The sequence below is a fragment of the Castor canadensis genome, chromosome 12, assembly GCF_047511655.1.
Source record: "Castor canadensis chromosome 12, mCasCan1.hap1v2, whole genome shotgun sequence".
Taxonomy (NCBI): Eukaryota; Metazoa; Chordata; class Mammalia; order Rodentia; family Castoridae; genus Castor; species Castor canadensis.
This window is the reverse complement of record NC_133397.1, coordinates 110,280,548-110,287,801: the sequence shown is the minus strand read 5'-3', so window position 1 is coordinate 110,287,801 and position 7,254 is coordinate 110,280,548. Positions and strand designations below refer to the sequence as shown.

At 50.2% G+C, this 7,254-nt stretch overlaps 1 long non-coding RNA gene across 2 annotated transcripts; it reads right to left on the bottom strand.

Annotated features, from left to right (window-relative positions):
* Window positions 1-511: 511 nt before the first annotated feature.
* LOC141414926 (uncharacterized) lies at window positions 512-6,032 on the bottom strand. 2 transcript variants are annotated; one of them, XR_012439915.1, is made up of 3 exons: window positions 4,834-6,032; window positions 3,618-3,744; window positions 512-750 (listed from the first exon to the last, which is right to left on the bottom strand). It is a non-coding gene; the product is annotated as an uncharacterized lncRNA (long non-coding RNA). The 2 variants fall into 2 exon arrangements; XR_012439916.1 differs by having other exon boundaries at window positions 513-750; window positions 3,632-3,744; window positions 4,834-5,561.
* Window positions 6,033-7,254: the final 1,222 nt, after the last annotated feature.

The window sequence follows — 7,254 nt, the reverse complement described above, 5'->3', positions numbered from 1 at the left end:
CACAATTCAGAGTTCATCCTATAATGAAACCCCACACTTATTTTATCAGGGAACTGACATGGTGTACACATCTTATTTTGGAACCAGAATAATTTTTTTCAGTACTGGGGACCAAACTCAGGGCTTCTCGGCCTAATAATAAGCAGTCAGTCACTCTACCTCGGCTGAGCTACAGCCCCAGCCTACACCAGCCCCAGCCTATCCTGATAATTTTTGAAAGACTTCAAAACTAAACATGGTAAATAAAGAGACTTGTAACTGTTTATTATTGATAGACACCCAGTTTATAATCAGCTACTGGAAACCAGGGAGAGGACTGAAGTAATAACACGTGTTTCCTGGTTTGGATCAATTACTAGTTTTCACAACTCTTTTTGCACCAAATTATGTCACGACAAAGCAATAAAATGTTCAAATGCATGTGGAAAAGGATGGATTTTCCCCCCTCCCCACCCCCACCACCCCCAAAAGTGTGCTTCTGACCAAATGCATCACCATCCTTCCGATCCTCCACAGAGCACCTAAAGTCCCTGAACCCAGCCAGAAGCCACTCAGATGTCACAAGTTGGATAACAAAGAAACCCCCCACCCCCACCCCACCAATCTGCACCAGTCAGGGAGGCCAAGTCCAATCGAACACTGCAGTGTTGCCCAGGCTGTGAGCACTGTAGCTCCTCATGCCACTCTCACAAGTCACCAGGTGGGACAAGGATTGGCAGGCCATCTGAGGATACGGGTTCTTTTTCTTCACTGGGCAAAAAATTAAAAGACAGGAAAATCGTGAGAGAATTTAGCAAAGATTTATTGGGAAAACAGAAAGTGAAAGTAAAGCAAGGAACTTCTCCAAGGAGAAGGGGACCCGGAAATCAGTAGTCCACTGACATCCTCCAAGATTTCCCCTTTCCTCTTTTCCCTCACCTAGGTGGTGTGGGATATTCCCTCCATTTCAATTTGCCCGGATTTCCATCACCCTCTGTCCACACGGCCATTCCCTGTCACTGACTGGATCCCCCACCTGTGAACACTGCAGTAGTATGGAAGTGAGGGGTATCCCCAGACCCAGGGCATGCTGGGAAGAAGCCTCTGCATCACTGGTGCTACAAGGAATCTGCCAGCCATGTGGACTCCACCATCTTTCCCTTACTGCCTGTATCCTACCATCTGTCCCTCATTCCGCCCCCTCGGATGGCACCCTAACTGCCATTAGGGATCAGAGGTGATGACCACTCTGACTGCTTCCTGCTGTGTGGGGGCTCAGAGTTAGTCGACCAGCCAGGGTTCCTCCAAGGGGAGTTAGGACAATTCAGATGGCTTCAGAGGAGTTGGGGTTCCTTATGGACAATCTTTTGGCATTTGATGGGTTCTAAAAAAGAGGAAACCCACTTTACTAGTAGCTTAAAGAGACCAGGCCCAAAGATGAGTAGTAGCAATTTGGTTACTATGGGACCCAAAAAGGGTTGAAACCAAGTAACAGAGGATAACCAAGAATGGATCTGGGACCATACTTGGCTAGCTGCCTGAGAGTTCTGGGATTTTTCTTTGACTCATATAGTATGTTTTAAAATGTGGTTGGCCCATTCCTCTACTGCTTCTGAAGTATTAATGTAACTGCAGCAAGTAATGTCAGCTATGGCACACACTCTGCCTTGCTCTGCTAATAGGAAGTCAAGGGCCAGGCAGTTGTCCATGACCATCTCGGCTAGGGAGTTAAGAGATTTTTGCATATCCTTAAAGTGGAGCCATTTCCATTGCCACATGTCCCACCATATGGGTTAAACTGGCAGCAGTCATGATGTTGGACACTACAGCATAGAATAGTCCTGCCAGGCTGGCTATTAAGGTTACAGATTTCCATTTATTCCTGTGACTGTAAGTCCCATTTCATCACAGTTTGAAGGATGGAATTATTCCAGAAGGTAACCTGTTTGTCGTTAGGAACTAACTGTCCGATGGCCCAGTTACCCCTAGTCTTGTAGGGATGTAAGCACTGCAGGCCAAAAGCTTTGGATCTGGTGTCATTGAGAGTTACTCCAATGAACAGGTAACCCGGGGGGAGACAGAGCAGCTTTGCTGTAGTGAAACTGGAGGGATATAGATTAGATCAGCTGAAAGATTCCCGAGGACACCCAGGGTGGTCGTCCTGTAAAAACTCCTAATGCAGGGCTTGCAGGAGAGTTTCTCTATATAATTATTAAATTGAACCCTAGCAATCTGAGCCTGGGTATAATTGCAGGTCTGGTTGCACACAATAGTGCAGTAGGGTCCAGAGACATTTTGCCTAATGATGGTACAATTGCTAGCTTGGAAAGAAGTGTCCAGTACAAACATATGCCATTACAATGACAGGTGACAGTGTCACCCAGCAAACAAGGAATGCCTGTCCTATTACTGCCATTTGGGCGATGTGTTCTGTTAGGATTTGGGCAGGAGGGGGCCCTTGACACATTGAAGCCAGGGACTATATTAGTATTCCACAAATACTTAGCAACATCCACCAACAAAAGGTGGGTATCACCAGGCAAGGAAGTTATCCTTGCTAAGTGAATTAGAGGTTCAGTAAAATTTAAAGGCTTCCCAGTAAGAGGGAGTGAATGAGCCATGAAAGGGTCAGTGAAATTGATGATAAGCCAGTCAGGAATTTTGCCAGCACTGGGCCTTTCATAGCAGACCCAACAGTTTTTTAGGTGGGATTTCTTTCTGGCCATGGCCTGAGAGATAGAGAGGAAGGAATTCTCCTCCCAGATACCCCCGCATAGGGGGGAAAAGTGAGACTAGAGAAAGGAATGTAAGGAACATAGTTACTTGGCTGAACTGGGCACAGCCTTTTTGAAGAGGAGCTTGTTGAAGGTTCAGATGTAGAGGAAACCCCAAAATAGAGCAGATGTAGACTAGAAAGAGAAGCAAAGTAGTATCTCTGGGATAGTTCAGTCAGAGGGGGCTATAGAAATAATTATCAAAAATAATTATCACGACTGTTCCAAAGACAACGAAGGCCCAAAAAAGCCCGGGCATCACTTATCTGGAGAAGTAGGAGTCTGCTTCCTGAAGAGTAAGTAGCTTGAGTCTCTCGGTAGGTTCACATGAGAAAGCATAATCTGGAGCTGTCAGACTCAATGTCTGCTGTTCCAATGGCAGTGGGACTTCCTTTGTTGGAGGGTTCCAGTGCTTTATTCTTGAATGGTGAATGCAGGAGTCTAGTCCTGCCACCTGCACTGCACTGCCTTTGTAGTGGATAAAATGACTGGGAATGGTCCTTCCCAAGGGTGGGGACGGTGTTTAAGTTTCAGTAAGGGTGTAGAGATTTAATCAAGACTAGATTACCCAGGCAACAGAGAGGGGGGTCCATTCACTTGTTCCCTGCAAATCCCTGTTGAATGTTAAGACAAAATTTGCTGGCATTTTGCAAGCTGGGTGATATGGGACAACAATTGAGCTGTCTCTGGATTGAGAAGGTCATTAGTAAGAAATGGCCTGCCATAGAGAAACTCAAAGGGAGTCAGGCCGTGATTCCCAGGGGGTATTTTTAAGTTTGAAGAGTGTGATGGGCAGAAACTTGATCCCTGGGGACTGGGTTTCTTGGATCAGTTTGGTCACTTGTCTCTTTAGAGTTCACTGACCTTTTTCACCTTACCAGATTATTGCTGCCACCAAGCACAGTGGAGAAGACAATCTGTCCCCAAGCCTCCAGTGAGCCCGACCTGGGTCACTTGGGCTTCAAAGGCAGGGTCGTTTTCACTCTGGAGGCTGAAGAGGGGAATGATTTCAGTTATTAGGAGTCTGACTACTTCTCTAGCCTTTTCAGTTTTGCAAGGGAAAGCATCTACACATCCCATAAATGTGTCCACTAGCACTAGCAGCAATTTTGAGTTAGGCACTCCCCCCACCACAGGGCATATGGGTAAAGTCCAACTGACCATCCTCACTAGGGTAAGTCCCTTGCCTCTGTGTCCCTGGGGACTGGAGACATTACTGGATTTGTTCTCTGGCGTATTTCATATGGTTGCACTATCTACTGAACCATGTCTTTGAGCCCTACTCCCTTGAACAGCTTCCTTGAGATTAGGGTATAGTTGATTAAGGGATTTTAAAACCTTCCAGTGAAGGGCTCTAGGAAGCCACAGATTACCCTCTGGGGACATCCACCAGCCTCTGTGACACACATGCCCATTGAGGCATGTGGGCTTCCGCCTGCTGGTAACAGGGATTCCCTAGGGGAATCAGAGATTGCTCCCATAGAAGACAGCCTGCTGAAGACTCCCTCATGGCTGGCTGCCTTTTTCACAGCCTCAGCAAAGGCTGGGTTTCTCCTGGCTATTGGGTCATCTCCCTTTTGATGGCCATGATGGCCGGGGCAATGAGTTACTGACATTTATTTGGGGAGTAAAACAGCATCTAGAAGGGCGAGACTCTCCTGTGAATACTTAACAAATGGCTGCCTAGTCCAGAATAACTCTGGCCCTGAGTCCCTTCCCATCCAGCATGAGTCCCAAACGCCATGTGAAACTTCCCTTTTCCCAGATCATTCTAAAGGCTAGAGGGGAAGCGACTTCCCCAAGGTCACCGGGCACCATGACCCGATTCAGCGGCCAGACTGTGGCCAGCACCTGACCACGGGGCCCAGTAGCTGCTCTGGGAGAGACACTGTCCCCAAGCACCTCAAGGTCCCCTTCACCACAGCCGCGCTCTGGGGCCACGCGGCTGCCACGACCAGGCTGCCCTCTATCGGGCGCCTCCCGCCCTCCCTTCCCGGCAGACCAAGGTCTGCGCTCGCGTGGGGGTCTCTTGGACCACCCAGGGCAACTCGGGGTGCGCGCGGGCTGCGCCCCAACTAACCGTTATATGCGCAGCTCCCAGCGGCGCGTGCTGAGTCCCTCGGGGCGGCTCGGGCCGTCGCCTGCCGCTGGCTTCGCTGTTTCCTGCACCCACGCGGCCAGCACGCTCCTTAGGTCGCACCTAGGCACTTTGCCGGGCAGGCGCGGCGGCCTTATAACCCGCGGGGGCCGGAGCATGCGCACAGGGGGCGGAGTCGCCCTTCCCGGCCGCCGCCCCCTCCCTGCCATCCACACACTGAGCGGCAACTCGCGCCTCCGCACGCTCGCGGCTGCGCGTGCCCGCTCGCTCGTGCGCGCGCCGGCGCCCCCTCCTCGCCACGTGACCGGCGGCCTGACGGGACCCGCGCGGCGCCCCTGCGCTGAGGAGAGCGTCTCCGGGCGCTGGCTCCGTCCTCGCTCCGCAGTCTCTGAAGAGAAAAGGCAAAGGCCGCCCCAGGGCCCGACCCCGAGGTGTGGGGGACGGTGGCGCGCGGAGTCGCCGGGAAGCGACCCCGGCGCGACTCGGACCCAGGAAGACGCCAGGGGCCGGGGCCAAAGAGCAGGGGCTGTGGACTCGGATGCGCCCGGTTCCAAACCGGCCTGGCACTTGAGGTCAGCGACCTGAGGTAGTCGCTCAGGACCTCCACGCCTGTGTCCTGCGCCAAACTAGCGACAGAAGTAGGACCGACCTCAGAGGCGACCTAGGGAGAGCGGGGCCTGGCGGGGGCATTTGATGAAGGCGGGGTTGAAGGAGAAATCTGAAGCAGTGCAGGTGAGCGGGTGGGACACTGTGGCCCAGGTCATAGGCTGTGACAGTCCATGATCTCAGGCCACATTGCAAAGTTTGGGACAGGGTGGAATTGCAACTAACGCGGAGAACTTCAGCTGAATTGTTTTCTCTAATCCTCAACCTTTGAGTAGAACTACTGCGAACAATCTACAGCCAGGGGACCTGAGGCTTAAAAAGGTTTTTTTAAAAAAGCTGTGATAGAGCCATCATTATGACAGGAGTTGACCACAAAAGCTGCCTATGAAAGCAGAAGATACACTGCAGGAGACCCCACACACACCCCCGATTGTCTGAAATTTGTGTGGCTTGTGATCTCTAGGCAGCTAAATTGGGGGCAGACCTGTGAGCCATGACTTAATTTTAATCACCTATGTGGGGAAGGGGTTAGCTTAGTGGTACAGCACTTGCCCAGTGTGCATGAGACCCTGGATTCCATCCCCAGCACTGCGAAAAGTAAAGCGCAGAATTCAGTTTCTGGTGACTTCTGGGAGCCCCAAATCTGCCATCAGGTCCTGTACCATACATGATCTGTGACAATTGCACCCAGGTGGGGTTCAGGGGCCGTCAACTCTACTTCTGAAATCCTTCCCTGCTCCACCTTAGCTTTTGCACAAATCATGGGGTCAGATGTTATGCCAGTTAATGTACTCTGGTAGAGTACCCTTTTGTGGTCATATAATAAAGCCATTCCCCAGTGGGTAGGGTGTAAAAGTTTCCTATTAAATAGGGAGATGCCCTCATTACAGTCATCATGAAGAATAACTTGGCACCAGGACAGTTGGAAGGTGGCACTTCTGGATATGCCTTTTTTTTGGGGGGAGGGGCAGTACTGGGGTTTGAACTCAGGGCCTTTTAAGGGTGTGGACTTGGAGACGTTAGGAACTTTCAAGGGCCCTCCTCACCAATAGGCGGACATGGCTTCTGTACAATGCTGCCTATTCCTAGAGAACCAAAATGAAAGTAAACATTCATGTTTTGAAAGTCTGTTTATCAGTGCATCACTCCACTTATCCCTGAACTTTTCAAGTTTAAATTACAGATTCAAACTGAAAAATCTCCAAGGACTAGGAGACAGTTAATCAGTTCAGTATAAGATAATAAAGAGTGGTGTGGGCTGGGCGTGGTGGTTTACAGCTATAATCCCAGCTACTCAGGAGACAGAGACTAGGAGGATCAAGTTTTGAGACCACCCTCAGCAAAAATCCAGACTCCATCTCAACAAATAAGACAGGTGTGGTGGTATATTGCTGTAATCCTGGCTACATGGGAGACAGTAGGTAGGAGGATTTCCACCTGAGGCTGGACCCTACCTGAAAAATAAAGCAAAGAAGGGGAAGGGGCATGGGTCAAGTTGTAGAGTGCCTGCCTACAAAGCACAGGGCCCTGAGTTCAAACCCTAGCACCACAATAAGTTTTTAATTATAAAGGAAAGAACCACACAATAACAGGAAATTGAATGTAGGTTAGAAAGTGGAGAGGGTTGGGCTGGTGGAGAAAAGGGGCAAGCAAAACACTGCAGTAGGCTTGTCCCTCAGCATGGTCTCTGCTGCAGAATTTCAAAAGTAGGGAAAAGGGTGGGTCTTGCCCGAGTCCTCCGGGTACCTATGGTGGTTTATGAAAGACCTCCCAGGGAAACATAGTCACAGAACAAGG